Source organism: Lactuca virosa, chromosome 6 (genome assembly GCF_052849685.1).
Source record: "Lactuca virosa cultivar CGN04683 chromosome 6, Lactuca_virosa_CGN04683_v6, whole genome shotgun sequence".
Classification (NCBI taxonomy): Eukaryota; Viridiplantae; Streptophyta; class Magnoliopsida; order Asterales; family Asteraceae; genus Lactuca; species Lactuca virosa.
The window spans coordinates 225,696,563-225,713,122 of NC_136431.1; the positions used below are offsets into that span (position 1 = coordinate 225,696,563).

At 37.3% G+C, this 16,560-nt stretch overlaps 1 long non-coding RNA gene across 1 annotated transcript; it reads left to right on the top strand.

Moving 5' to 3' along the window:
* Nucleotides 1-2,829: 2,829 nt before the first annotated feature.
* LOC145118963 (uncharacterized) lies at nt 2,830-10,595 on the top strand. Its single transcript, XR_013713566.1, has 4 exons — nt 2,830-3,229; nt 3,347-3,424; nt 9,772-9,830; nt 10,344-10,595. It is a non-coding gene; the product is annotated as an uncharacterized LOC145118963 (long non-coding RNA).
* Nucleotides 10,596-16,560: the final 5,965 nt, after the last annotated feature.

Here is a 16,560-nt window from a genome sequence, read left to right on the forward strand (position 1 = left end):
AAAATGACCAAAGAAATCGGGAGATCTCGCACCCTTATATAGGTGACCGAAGCCTCGCAGGCGAGGGACAAGCGTCGGAATCTCGGAAGCGGTACATGGCTCGCTTCGGACGTGCCACGGCTAGGAACACGCATCAGATCTTGGATGCGGCTCGCTTCGGACGTGTCACAGCTAGGAAACGCGTCGGATGTGTGAAGGTATAGGCGACCTGGTTGATTCTGGACCTAGCATATGCGAAGGACTTCGGATTTTGTGCCCTGAACTTCAAAAATTCATAAATTTCGCATACGAGCTCCGTTTTCGACGTTCTTTATATCTACGCGTAGATCAGTTCGTACTCTACAACTTTCATTTAGACTCCGTCAGCTAATTTTGAATTTATTTTTAATATTATATTTTTAACAGGCCGGGACAGGAAAAGTCAGTTAAACATTCATAACTTCTTCATCCGACGTCCGTTTTTGTTTGTATTTTTACCGTGGAACTACTATTGACAAGATCTTCATTTCTTGTTTAGGTCGTGTCAGCTAAAAATCGCTCGATCTTTAATTCGAATTTCCGGCTGTATATTGATGTGTCGAATCTTAGAAAAATCATAACTTTCTCATACGAAGTCAGATTTGGACGTTCTTTTTATGCACACTCTCGGTTTGACGTATACCAAAACTTTCATTTAGATACCTAAGGCTAAAAAGCATTTTATCGTAAGTTCTCTTTTTACGTCACACAGTGTTGTGCAGGTTCTGTCGCGGAACTTCGATTTGTCATAACTTCTTCGTTATAACTCGGATTTCGGTGTTCTTTATATTTTCGGAATCCTTGTCACGACCACTACCACTTTATTTATACAAATCAAGTTTATATAACATTTTATTTTTGACGCTTATTTTCATCTTATTTGTTTTATATCTTTATTTCTTCAAAACGAGTTACAATGGTTGATCTAGACTTTGACATTGAAAATTTACGGGTACATGGTTGAAGTTTGGACCTTCATTGATCTAGAATTTTTCCAGTTATGACACCCCGCCCGGCATCGAACCGAAATCTGGCATCGGGCCCCGCCCGACATCGAGCAAAACTCGGTATACATATGAACATATCATCATATACATAAACAATCATATAACATAAACATATAAACATTCCTCGGGCCCCGCCCGACATCACACCGATATCAGGAATCATACAAACATTCCTCGGCCTTTCCCCGACATCGGACCGAGGTTTGGAACATATAAACAAACACATGCAAGAATCACAAAGACATCAAGCATACAAACATTCCTCGAGCTTGCCCTGATATCAGACCGAAGTCCGGAACTTTGATTTTTAACATATGCATCATAAGGTATTTTTTATCATGCAACAAGTTTACTTTGCATTCTTCGGTTTTATGCTAAATGCATTACAAACTTCAAGATTTTATTTTGAATTTAGTTATGTGTATTATTTTGTTCAATAAATTGATTTAATATAATCAAAATCTTTCATTAAGGAAATATCTAATGAAAACATAGTGTTGTAAATCCTTAATGTTGACTTTTTCTCTTTAATATCATTTCATCAACCAATGTATTATATATATATATATATATATATATATATATATATATATATATATAATCTTTAGGTAAAAACATTGTTGATATTTTGAAATCATTTTACATATTAATTAAAAATAATGATGTACAAAACATCCAATGTTGCATAAAAAAGTATTGTTTACAGTTTTATAGTTAATGATTACTTTTTTTATAGTATATATGTCATTTTACTTTGTTAACCGTGTACATACAAGTTATAACCTAGTGCGATATATATTGAGATATTGCCCATGATTTTGTCTTGACTTGCATCTGTGTAGACATATATTGTAGGATTTGTAACCTTTTTTTACTTGTTTGACAACATGTGTGATCGCTATTGTGTCCTTATATGGAATTGATATTTATCTAAATTAAAATTCATTTAATAGGATTAATGTTCATTTAATATTAGGAATCAAGTTTTCAATTTTAAAAAAGTTGTCAAAATACTATAAGGCATTGGGGAGTGGCTTGACATTATAATAAGAAGCTTGTCCCAACATGCCACAAAGGAGAGAGAGAGAGAGAGAGAGAGAGAGAGAGAGAGAGAGAGAGAGAGAGAGAGAGTGTGTGTGTGTGTGTGTGTGTGTGTGTGTGTGTATATATATATATATATATATATATATATATATATATATCGATTATTTTGTGAATATTTATCTTTTTCATTTTTAGTTTAAAATATAAGTAAACATAAGTGGCTTGCCTTTTGTCTTAGGTAAAATGTGAGAGATAGATCATCTACTCAACGACTATTTACTCAAAGAAATAAGTGACATCGCTTTTTTTTCCATGTCAACCTAAAGAGGAACAAGATAGACGTCATGTCACAAAACGGTAACTTCTTTATAAATTGGATATTTGCGTACAAATGAAAAGTAACTTAAATATAAAGGGTTTTCTAATTAATATAAACATAAATTTTAAATTTGGATATGATTATGTCTTTCCATTATATATATATATATATATATATATATATATATATATATATATATATATATATATATATATATTAAATTTCTCCTACCTTAGCTACAACGAATTTGATGGTTTTTGGCAAAACTGGTCCTTTGGTTATATTGGTTTGTCATTTTCTGGATTTTTTACTAATATTTTTGTTTTGGGCAATTTATGCCATTGTATCTGATTTTTATGGACAGTCTTTGTATATGTGTCTGCTTCTTTTTATTCACCCTTTATATGTGTCTGTTTCTTTTTGTTCGCCGTATGAAGTGACAAAACACTTTGAAGCACAGTTGTATTTTCGCAATGCTTTCTTCAACACACGCGTCTCCCATGTGATCTAGAATACATCTCTCCACAGATTTCTCCTCCAATCAGATCCAAGCCCGTTTCCTGCTCCTCCACCGCTTCTCCTTTACTTCTCATCTATATTCTCCATTTCTTTCATGTTTTCTCCCAGATTCTAAATCAATTGAAGCTTCTTACAATACCGGGATCGAGAATCGACCTACCGTATCAACCCTTCTAAACTGCCATCAGGTAATTTCGTTTGCGGGGAGACCGAAGGCGAGGCTAATTACAGCAACGACGATGATGGTCGGTCCTAAAGGCTCATTGGTGTCTCTGCGTTTCCCGACGACCCCTTATCCTTCACCGACTCTGTTACCCAATTGGTTGGTACCACCACACACATGATTTACCTTCTTACTCCGTCGCAGTTACTCTTTTGTGTTCAATACAAAGCAATTTCCATTCGCTTCCATAGAGTTGACTTGATGGTTTAATTTCAGGTCGCATGTCCTTCGATGGAAAGACGCAAGTACTCAGATAGCGATTTACGGATGTGAACTTGATTTGTCTTCCCAGAGGTTAGTAAATGTAAAGTTCTTGCAACTTTCGGTTTGAAAACCCGTTCGTTTCAGTTTTCATTGATGTAGTGGCCGTTTACACCAGTTGTCGAAACCAAACAACATATGTTAACTTGGTGTTTCTGAGATGAACAACGGATTTAAGGGCTGACAAGACAACTTTGCATACAAGGAATAATCTTATTAACAGCCCTAGCAAAAGTAGTTTCACTTTTCTGAGAATCATCGTTTATGTATTAGTTTGTCTCTTTGATTTCTTTGCTTCCCTGGTACAGGGTTTTTAGTATACATTTAGTATGGTCTGAATAATTCAAGCAGATCGATAGCATCGGTTCATTCCAATCCTACTTCACTTGGGTTAAATTCATATTTGGAATTCCCAACCAAAGTTGGTTATTTAGTTTGTGTAAGTGGTCAGCCCAAAGATCTTAGCTTGAGTTGACTTGGGTCAGCCCAACTGTTTTGGGTTAAATGACCCATTTAATAGCCCAATATTTGTAGGCCCATGTATGTTTGCTTATATGCTGATTTCAGCTGTAAAGAGAAAGGTACGTAAGTTTTGTAACAGGGGAACAAAAAGCAAGGTAAATTGCTTCTTAACCTAATACAAAAGTTTTTCTCTCTTCTTGTAGATGTAAGCAAGTTATTGCTGAACCACGTTAAATCTATTGTTCTCCATTCTCTATTTACTTTCTTTTATCTTGGTTATTGTCATTGCTTGTTCTTGGGTCTAAGGGAAAAACGAGAATACAAACAGAAAAGCTAATTGCTGTCAAGGTTTTATTATTTTTCTGCATTGTATTGATGAAGTAACAATTGGTATCAGAGCTTAATATCAAATCCGGGTGGTAAAGCTCAGATTTGAGGTATTTAGGTGGTATTTTGTGTTCTGCACACAAGGTGTTCGATAAAAGTCCTAAGAGAGGCAGATTCTAAAACAAGTGGGTAAATGGCATCTACAAGCGGAACGGTTAAAGTTGGGAAGTATGAATTAGAGAAGTTCAATGGAAAGAATGATTTTTCTTATTGGAGGATGCAAATGAAAAATCTATTAATCTCACAGAAGTTACACAAGGCTTTGGCGGGTAAGACAAAGAAGCACAAAGATATGTCCGATGAGGATTGGGAGGAGTTAGATCTTGAAGCACGAGCATCGATCATTTTATGCCTTGAAAGGGATGTTGCTTTCTTGGTTGGTAATGAAGAATCGGCAGCTGCGGTGTGGGAAAAGTTAGAGGCAAACTTCATGATGAAAACTCTAACAAACAGGATCTATTTGAAGTCCAAATTGTTTACTTGCAAAATGGATGAAGGTTCTTCAATCCGGGAACACATCAGTAAATTTGATAGGTGTATATCAGATTTAAAAGACATTGATGTGAAGGTAGAAGATGAGGATCAAGCACTTTTACTACTTCTTTCATTGCCAAAGTCTTATGAGAATCTTGTACAAACATTGATGCTTGTGGGTGATAGTATTACGATAGATGAGACTAGAACGTCAATTCTAGCGGATGATCTTCGAAAGATTGCAACTGGTGACGTGGCTGCTGCTAGTGGTAACAAAGACCAGCTACAAGGATTGTTTGCAAGAGGTAGAAGTAATGAGAGAGGAAAAGGCAAAGGAGGAAAGTCTAGATCTAAATCTAGAACTCTTGCTGAAAGGCGGTGTTTTAAGTGTGGCGAGCTTGGACATTTCAAAGCAAACTGTCCTAACAAGAGAGTAGGATGGAACAAAGAAAAGAACAACAACAACAACAACAACAACAACAACAACAACAACAACAACAAAGGAAATGCACAAGAGAAGCAAGAAGTCAGTTATGCCTCGGGAGAAGAAAGCAATGATGAGTGTTACTTTGCCACTTCTGATGAAGAAATCTCTGGTAAATGGATTATTGATTCAGGTTGCTCGTACCATATGTGCCCAAATAGGAAGTGGTTTACTAACTATAGGAGCATAGATGGTGGAACCGTGGTAATGGGAAATAACCATTCCTGCAAAACGGTTGGGCTCGGTTCTGTTAGAATCAAAATGCATGATGGAGTGGTTAGAACTTTATTAGATGTGAGACATGTTCCTGAGTTGCGAAAGAATCTCATCTCTGAAGGTGTATTGGACTCTGGTGGGTGTAAGATAGTTACATGGGAAGGAGTAAAGAAGGTTGTTTGTGGTTCTTTGGTTGTAATGAAAGGTATTCGTCAAGGAAACCTTTACGTTCTTTCAGGTACAACTGTGACAGATGGTGCAGCAGTTGGAACAAATGGTAGTGGTGGTGACCCATGTGAAAGCACTCGGTTATGGCATAGACGGCTTGGGCATATGTCCAAAAAGGGTCTTGATTTGCTTGGTAAAGAAGTTTTGTTGAAGAACTTGAAGAAGCCTTGCATGAACCTTTGTGAGCATTGCGTGTACGGTAAAGCACATCGGGTTCAGTTCAAATCAAGCAAACACAAAAGCAGAGGAATTTTAGACTATGTGCATACAGATGTTTGGGGTCCGGCTTCAGTCACTTCCAAGGGAGGTTCCAGATATTTTGTCACTTTTGTGGATGATCATTCTAGGTATGTTTGGATTTACTTTCTGAAACACAAGAATGAGGTATTTGACACGTTTAAGAAGTGGAAAGCAATGGTTGAGAACAGAACAGGCAAGAAATTGAAGACACTTCGATCTGATAATGGTACAGAGTATACAGAAGGTGCCTTCAAGAAATTTTGTGATCATGAAGGAATTGCTAGACATTGGACGGTCAGAAAAACTCCACAGCAGAATGGAGTCGTAGAAAGGCTGAATCGTACATTGCGAGAGAGATCAATGTGTATACGATCATATGCTGGTTTGGGTAAAGAATGGTGGGCAGAGTCGATTGCTACAACTTGCTACATTATCAATCGGTCTCCTCATGCGTCTCTAGATGGAAATATACCGTATAGGGTATGGTCAGGGGAACATGCAGATTATGAGAAACTCAGAATCTTCAGGTGAACAGCCTATTATCATGTTAGTGAGGGAAAGCTTGAAGCAAGAGCCAAGAATGCAATCTTCTTGGGATATGCATCAGGTGTGAAAGGCTATCGTCTTTGGTGTTTGGAAGATTCCAAGTTTATAAACAGCAGGGATGTTACTTTTGATGAGAACTCCAATGTAGCTTCTTCAAAAGCTACGGTCCCAAATGGTGATGACATTGAGACGGTCAAGTCTCAAGTAGTTGATATAGAACCTAAAAGCCAACAAGGTTCTAGTCGTGTTCACGAAGAAGATCGTGGTGGTATTCACGATGATATTGAACATGAGACGGTTCAGCAATAAAATGTACACGAACCAGAGGAACAAGAGCTCGAGGACAATTCGGTCCCTACTAGGCCGAGGCGAGCATATAAGAAAGTTCAAAAGTTGGGGGTCTGATCAACCCTTGAAGCACTACGGACATGCAAGTTTGGTTGAGTATGCACTCTCGATGGAGGAAGATGAGCCGGTCTCCTTCAAGGAAGCTATTCAGAATGGCAATAATGAGAGTTGGTTGGCTGCTATGGAACAAGAGATGGAGTCTCTTCGAAAGAACCAAACGTGGGAGTTGGTCCCATTACCCGTAGGAAAGAAAGCTATTGGTTGTAAGTGGGTGTACAAGAAAAAGGAGGATTCTTCCGAACTCGGTGGTACAAGGTACAAGGCAAGATTAGTAGCAAAGGGGTTTGCACAAAGAGAGGGAGTAGACTACAATGAGATATTTTCTCCGGTAGTGAAACACACTTCCATCCGGGTATTGTTGAGTATTGTTGCTCATGGTGATTTGGAGATGGAACAACTCGATGTAAAAACCGCTTTCTTGTACGGAGAATTGGATGAGGAAATCTATATGCATCAACCTGATGGATTCAAGGTTGTTGATAAGGAAAGTCAGGTATGTCACTTGAGGAAATCACTATATGGATTGAAGCAATCTCCTCGACAGTGGTACAAGCGGTTTGACTCTTTCATGCTGAAGCATGGGTTCTCCAGAAGTCTGTATGACTGTTGTGTTTACATGCGGAAGCTTCATGGAGGTGATTATATTTATCTTCTTTTGTATGTGGATGACATGCTTATTGCTTCGAAGAGCAAGGTGGAGATAGATAGGCTGAAATTTCAACTTGGTAAAGAGTTTGAGATGAAGGACATGGGAATTGCCAAGAAAATATTGGGTATGGAGATTAGAAGAGAGAGGACGAAACATCGATTGTTCTTGAGCCAAAAAGGCTACATTGAGCGGGTCATTGCGAGGTTCGGGATGCAAGATACCAAGTCAGTGGTGACTCCATTGGCTCCACATTTTAAGCTCTCTAGTAGACAATCTCCTTCTACAGCAGAAGATAAGACGTACATGGGGCGTGTGCATTATGCCAGTGCAGTCGGCAGTCTGATGTATGCCATGGTGTGTACACGTCCAGATATTTCACAGGCGGTCAGTGTGGTCAGCAGGTTCATGGCGAACCCAGGGAAGGCACATTGGGAAGCTGTGAAATGGTTCTTGAGATATTTGAAAGGAACCACTAATATTGGTTTATGCTTTGGTGGAAATACATGTCGAATTACTGGATTTGTGGATTCTGATCATGCTGGTGATCTGGATAGATGTCGATATACTACTGGTTATGTGTTCAAAATACATGGTGCTCCAGTTAGTTGGCGATCGATACTACAAGCAACAGTAGCGCTTTCTACTACAGAAGCTGAGTATATGGCTATAACAGAAGGTGTAAAGGAAGCACTGTGGTTGTGGGGTTTTTTAGATGATTTGGGGTTTGAGCAAGATTGTGTAGACTTGTGGTGTGATAGTCAAAGTGCAATTCACTTAGCTAAGAATCAAGTTTATCATGCTCGTACCAAACATATAAATGTCAGATATCATTTTGTGCGGGATGTCATAGAAGATGGTGATATTTCTCTTATGAAGGTGCACACTGATGAGAACCCAGCAGACATGTTAACCAAAGCGGTACCAGGTGGCAAGTTTAAGCATTGCTTGAACTTGCTTAATATTAATCAGTGTTGATTGCCCTTGAGGGCAATCACATTGCGGGGCGGTGTCAGGGTGAGGTGGAGTTTTTTCACCCGGTGGAGTGAACTACGGTGGCTTGATCCCAGATGTGGGTACGTAGGCAACCATGGTCAAATGGTGCAGCCGGATTGAGTTCTACATATCAAGGTGTGCAATTTCTTCTTTGGTGTATCGTCCAAAATTCGAGGTCTATCAAATGTTGTTCGAGGTGGAGAATTGTAAGTGGTCAGCCCAAAGATCTTAGCTTGAGTTGACTTGGGTCAGCCCAACTGTTTTGGGTTAAATGACCCATTTAATAGCCCAATATTTGTAGGCCCATGTATATTTGCTTATATTCTGATTTCAGCTGTAAAGAGAAAGGTATGTAAGTTTTGTAACAGGGGAACAAAAAGCAAGGTAAATTGCTTCTTAACCTAATACAAAAGTTTTTCTCTCTTCTTGTGGATGTAAGCAAGTTATTGCTGAACCACGTTAAATCTATTGTTCTTCATTCTCTATTTACTTTCTTTTATCTTGGTTATGGTCATTGCTTATTCTTGGGTCTAAGGGCGAAACGGGAATACAAACAGAAAAGCTAATTGCTGTCAAGGTTTTATTATTTTTCTGCATTGTATTGATGAAGTAACAGTTTGTTTATCTGATTATTGTTTGCTGGTGGTTAATTTGTAGTTTTCCTCTTATTCTGTCATCCGGCAATCGTTAAAAGCAGTAATCATCTATCCCCTAAATTGAACACCGTTTGGAAATCAAAGCAATTCATGTATATGTCATCAATCATCAAGTGCAATAGACATTTCCATATTGTATAATTAGATACTACATGGGGTTAGAATCATAATTTCTAGTGCAGATTTCAAGAAATACACATTTTTTACTTAACTAGATAAGGTAATTCCATGAATTCATTCTAAATAAGTTTCTATTATGAGTTTTATGAAATATTTTATTAATTTACCTCTAAAAGCAGTATATCAAAACAATGGACGTTAAAATAGGATCATTGTTTACCAATTTAGATAAACCAGGTTGTTGCGATTTTGAAGGTAAGGGCATTTTGGTCTTTTTTTTTTCTAGATTTTCAATTTAATTGATTTCACTTCAAGTGCAATGAACTTTATTGTTTTTTTAGATAACAGTGTGCTTTTATTGCTTAGTTTATAATGGATTTCCATTTGCTGGTCTTTATTTGCTAAGCAATTGAAGGTAGTTTGTATGTCGCATTGTTCTATTTCATTAAATGAAAGAAATACTTTTGACACACACACACATAAGTTCATTTTTAAGATTTATCATCTGAATTTGCAGGTCATGCTAATTGCGGTTCTCTTAAAATGGCGATGAAGACTAAATTTTCAATAATTCAGGTTTGTTATAAGTTTCGATAATTATTTGTTATTTTTGTTTTTTGATCATATCAGTCACCATATCCATCAGTCAAATATTAGCTCGCTTCATTGTAAAAAAGTTGTCTAAGGTTAGCTTCAGAGTAGATTCCATGAAATAGATAAAAGTATAAGGCTATGGTTGGAATTTTTTTTCAAAATAAAATGCTTTCATAAGATGGCCATTTAATAGGATCTAATTCTAGAAAATATGCATAAAATACTAAAATGGCCTCATATTTTATGTAAATATGCATAAAATAGCATCCTAAACTCAGAATCGTGATTATTTATTTGTTATTAAACATACCCACATTTTCTGAAAATAGCATCCTACTTTTTTAAAATAATATTGTAATAGAAACAATTTAGATGAAATTTCATGGAAATATTACCATTGACTTCAAACCATTTGAATAAATTGAATTATGAGATGTCCTTTTGAGTACTTGCATGCATCCAATCAAGTGTTTGAGTCCCTTTTTTTCTTTGCAGGTATGGTGATGGTGGAATTGATGATGGTTGGACTCCACAGGTTCTCTGCACATTTTATTCTTTCTTCATCAAACCAATAACTAAGGATGTATTTTATTCTGGGTATTTTCAATTTGTTAAAGTTTAATGATCTTACCCTTGAACTAATTATGTAATGTAATGTAATGCTTATGTTTACATATTCCAATACAAGTATTATTCACTTATAACATAATTGAATGGTAGGACGAATATGCCTTAAATTGCTGATTTAATTTGTATCAATCTTATATTTCCATAAGTAGCAATGTACATTCCATTACACTACATTCATCTTTTCTGTTACAACATAGCCAATTTTATAATTAACATCGTTTTGGTTAATGTGAAAGAAGAGCAATGTAATTTTCTATTTATCCTAACTACGTCACTGAATTAAAAATACTACAAACAAAATCCAACCCCCGCGAAGCGGGGATCCTTCTCTCTCTCTCTCTCTCTCTATATATATATATATATATATATATATATATATATATATATATATATATATACCTTCTTCTAATAAAAGACTCCTAAAATTGTCACATGACACTTTTCAACCACTATACTTTCCACGTGTCATCTTTACGTGAACTTCTTTTTTTGTTTTCCCGTTCACCCTTAAAACTATACATGGTCATCCCTTAATAACGACTGTATTTCCAAAAAATTCGCCTCTCTCTTCGGAAACCAAATCAAATCTATCAATTTGAAATTTAAAAGATAAATATCTCTTCTCAAGGCTGCCGCTTCTCTTCCACCGCTACTGGTTTCGTTTTCCTTCTTCTCTACCACAACACCATCGCCGCTTTGCCTCATTGTAGTTGCTCTTCCTCCTTCATATATCTCTCTTAACTAGTTATGATCCACAGTAATATCTATACAAGGCATTCGATAATATCTTCACTCACTCACTCACTCACTCACTCTCTCTCTCTCTCTCTCTCTCTCTCTCTCTCTCTCTCTCTCTCTCATCTTAGAAGCACACAGTGTTGAAGTTGGCCTTTTGATGAAGATAGTTAACCAGCCAAAAAAAATAAGAATTTCATTGGCTGAATAATCTACTGAAGGTCTTTGTATTTTGTTGTAATTCCTACATCTTCCTTATTGTTGCACGGATCCCCAACCTCTATCGCTACAACACCATCATCGACGATAACACTGCACCATCCTCGCGTCACTGTTGCCACCATCGCCACCCATCATCCGTCTTACCCTAAATCGCCGCTCTTACCGGTCACTATCTTCAAGGTCTTCCTTAATCATGGTTTGTCTCAATTGCCTCAAGCGAACCCCAAGCTACTGTGGTGAGATTATTATTTATTTGTTTTTTGAGTTTATGCTATTGATGTAATCGTGGGTTTGCAATTTTTTAAGGTTTGTGATTGTGATTTTTTTTTTCAGATATAGGTGTCTATCGAGGTAAGTTTATCACCTGAATATATACTCCTTGCTTCGCTATTGTGTTCCTAGGATTATGTGACATCCCTATTTTCACGACCAGAAAAGACCGATTTGTTTATGCTTTATTTTGAAAACCAGAGTAACCTTTTAAAGAAAGGTGTTGCGGAATTTGTTCCCAGAAAAACATGATAAATACGTTATCAAAGAATTTCCGAAGAAATTTATTTTATTCATTTTAAAACATTGGGATGTCATCGTCAATACAGAAACATAAGCATAAACAGAACTTACAATCATTATCACTAGTGATTTATATCTCCTTAATCTCTCAATGTATTGTAACTTCATATCGACACATGTGATACAAATGAATTGAGTGAGTCAGGTTGTGAAACATGGTGAGTATATAGGGTTTTCAACCCAATTATTTCTCGTCAATTCATTCCTAAGGATTATCCTAAGGAATAGGCACGAAGTCCATCATTGCCAGGGTTTAGGCACTAAGTCTGCATAGTTGCTAGGGTTTAGGCACTAAGTCTGCATAGTCGTCAGGGTTCATACAACGGGCACTAATTCTGCATAGTCGCCAGGGTTTAGGCACTAAGTCTGCATAGTCTCCAGGGTTTAGGCACTAAGTCTGCATAGTCGCCAGGGTTTATACAACGGGCACTAAGTTTGCATAGTTGCCAGAGTTTATCTCGTTTATTAACAGTATCGTTTTCGAGAGTCCACTCGCAATACATGTCAATGGGTTTTTAGAGTACACCGGTGAACACATCGTTCACAACACCTACAGGTTGCGAGTCTGCTAGTGTTCCACTGGACTGTCTACAGAGTTTATCTCGTTTATTAACAGTATCGTTTTCGAGAGTCCACTCGCAATACATGTCAATGGGTTTTTAGAGTACACCGGTGAACACATCGTTCACAACACCTACAGGTTGCGAGTCTGCTAGTGTTCCACTGGACTGTCTAGAATAGTCTGTGGTTGTCATCCATACTCTGCTAGATGACGGGGCCAAAGCTTGGGTAAAAGGCTTCTCTCATTGTTCACCTCTCACCCTTACCTCATGGTATATTTCACCTCTCATCTCATCATCCAACTCATATTTCATCTACCCATGTTTTACCCAACATATTTTGTAGATATAAAATACATATACAGTTTAAATAATTTAAAACATGTATGAAATCGTTCATCCAACATAGATAGCAAGTATACAGATAAAATGCACACATAGCACGTAATTTATATTAACTACTTCATATCTATGTGTAAGTTGAAAGTAACTATGGACTCACTTGTTAAAGTGACAACTCGAAATTCGATCAGCGCTTCGCTTCTTAACAATATGATTTCCTTCGACAAAACCTAGTATTATCACCACTAGATTTTAGTCTAATATTTATTACGACTAATTATTAGTCTAGATTCGTCATTAACTCAGAGTCTACTTCATGATCTATCAAGTAAGGAACAACCAGGTAGGATCATATCAGAGGTAGGGTCTGTTTGGTATACGAAGTATACTGTTTGGAAATCCCACTTTAAACACCTCACTAATCACAGCCTAGACATCATTCCCATAAGTAGATCAATCATTATAACGAATTTGAATCACTGATAAATCTTATTTATAGGTTCATAATAACGATATTATATTTAAATATAAGCTATATTTAAAGTGGGGTAGGCATAACTCACTTATATTGGAGTTTAGCGAAGAACTGGGCTCTGCGCGGGCAGAACTTCTGAGCCGAAAGTTCTTCTTCTCGGAGTCATCGGGAGCTTCGGGGCTTCCTTCTCGTGCTAAGGGGGTTCCTTAGGCTTTTTGGGGGTTTTAGGGGGGGGGGGGGGTATTAGAGAGTGTATAGAGTGAAGAAAGAATGGGTAAGGTGTGAGGAATGAAGAAGGATCACATTTCTATTTATAGGCTGCCAGGAGCCCTCTCATGTCGTGAGTTTTTAGTGCTCACGTCGTGAGCTTGCTTAGGCTCCAAGGCAAAGTCTGATGCTGACACGTGGCGTCGAACAAAACAGGTAAAACAGTCAATTTTTGAAAATTCATAACTTTCGCATACGAGCTCCTTTTTTGACGTTCTTTATATCCACGCGTAGGTTATGACAAGATCTACAACTTTACTTCTGACTGCATTGGCTAATTCTTGACCGATTCTAAAATTAACAGTATGAGAAGATTATACTGTTAAATGACTGCGTAAAATTCATAACTTCTACATACGGACTCCGTTTTCATCTGTCTTTTTATCGTTGAGTCGCTATTAATGAGATATTCATTTCTCATTTAGGTCTCGTTGGCCAAAAACCGCTCGATCTAAAATTTGAATTCCGGGCTGTGCACTGCTATGTCAAATCTTAGAAAAATCATAACTTCCTCATACGAAGTTAGATTTGGGCGTTCTTTTTATGCACGCTCTCGTTTTAACGTATACTACGACTTTTGTTTAGATTCCTAAGGCTAAAAAGTCCTCTATCGTAAATTCACACTTACGTCGCACAACGTCGTGGCGGTTTTGTCGCGAAACTTCGACGAGCCATAACTTCTTCGTTATAACTCGAATTTCGGTGTTCTTTATATGTACGGAACTTTTGTGACATATTCTACAACTTGGGTAAGATTACTTCTTCTAAATAATCTTCCATAAAAACTCATTTTTGATGCTCATTGTCTCTAAATTGACCAGCCAGAATCTGTGGGCGTTACAATGATCTCCCCCTTAGGATGATTACGTCCCGGAATCATCAACGAAACAGGGTTGTATAATGACTCCGTACGTTATTTCTTCATCCTAGGTAATAATCATAACTTCTATGTTCCTTCAAATGGGTATCTAATTCTTGGTTTTCTTGATTGCAGACGATGCTCAATCTTGCACCTGCTCTTCATACTATGTTGGACTTTCAATCGTAACCTTCGAGTTACAAATTTGATCCTTATTGGAGACTCCTGCTCCTTCTTAACAGACTTAAATTAAGATAGGTTTTTTCCTTCGATTATCGTATCATACCGATGGGTCATTTTCCTATGACCTCTCATTGTATGATAAAATGCTTTAGACTCAGGTCTTTTTGAGTCAGATTCCAGAATGGAAGACACCTTCCTTCATGTTCTAATGTGATAGAATCACATTCTAGTATGTAGCACTTCTAGCTATAAGCTTCTTACCTTAACAACGGTTGCGATACTTCAATTGATCGCTTCACATCAATCCTCTGGCTTAAGTCAGATGCTACATCAATCTTGGTTCTTTGAACCACGTAACATACTCATCTTAGTCAGACTCACTTTGTTTTGACAACTTGGGTCGGAATAACAATCATCTTCTTAGTCATTACCAAAACGATGGTAACGACAGACATGAACAAAACAAAATCAATTACTAGCTTCTTGGTAACCTTGTGACTTTCCCTGATTCAAGCGTGAATCCCGTGCTTCCGATAGTATAGGCCTCTTCTACCATTCACACCTAGTCTTACTCGTCTCAAGTATTGTCTCGCAGTTCTCCAAGTTATTGTCACAAAAACAATTTTAACACATACAAATGTGTCCAAATAATCATATAATTTTCCCTAGACCCTACTAGGACTTCTTCCATGCGTATCTTCAATCATCAATTCTGCTTCAACTCGGTTGGTGGTGGAAAAGCCATACGATGGGACAACTTCAGGAATTACACCAATCGTTCCATCATCCCGCAAATCGAAGGTGTACTTCAGACGTACCATACTCCTCTGAATGTACTGTTACCTTATGATACATATTATAAAGGAAATATACCACTCTTACGATATCTTCTGATAGGTGTCATTCACTATCATAAGCCTTTTCATTTCCTCCATTTACTCAATTCTCTACGAGTCTTCACCATGATGCTTTGTTCACGAAAGCATGCGTTTAGTGCATCAAGACGAGAATATAGATAGAGAAGATTTAGACGTGTAATCCTCCTTATTACTCCAAAAATTTATATGCCAGTTCTAATACCATAATTAAACGTTTAGAAATCTGAACACGTAAAGTTTCCAGATCCGGTCGGCAACAGACCATGGATACGATCCTATAATGCATATCATAAATCATTTAGCACATAAAATCATTTTAGGCATCTTTCCTAATTAAGCTAGTGCTTGTGTCTATTCAGGTGTGCTACCTAAAATATATTAGACACACTCCTCAGGATCATCGCTTAACATTCTAAGTTTAAGTCTAGAAATAAATCTTTATTCCTTGTTCTCTTAAACTAATGCTCTGATACCAACTGTGACATCCCTATTTTCACGACCAGAAAAGACCAATTTGTTTATGCTTTATTTTGAAAATCAGAGTAACCTTTTAAAGAAAAGTGTTGCGGAATTTGTTCCCAGAAAAACATGATAAATACGTTATCAAAGCATTTCCGAAGAAACGTATTTTATTCATTTTAAAACATTGAAATGTCACCGTCAATACAGAAACACAAGCATAAACAGAACTTACAATCATTATCACTAGTGACTTATATCTCCTTAATCTCTCAGTGTATTGTTACTTCATATTGACACCTGTGATACAAATGAATTGAGTGGGTCAGGTTGGGAAACCTGGTGAGTACATAGGGTTTTCAACCCAATTATTTCTCGTCAATTCATTCCTAAGGATTATCCTAAGGAATAGGCACGAAGTCTGCATAGTCGCTAGGGTTTAGGCACTAAGTCTGCATAGTCGCAAGGGTTCATACAACGGGCACTAAGTCTACATAGTCGCCAGGGTTTAGGCACTAAGTCTGCATAG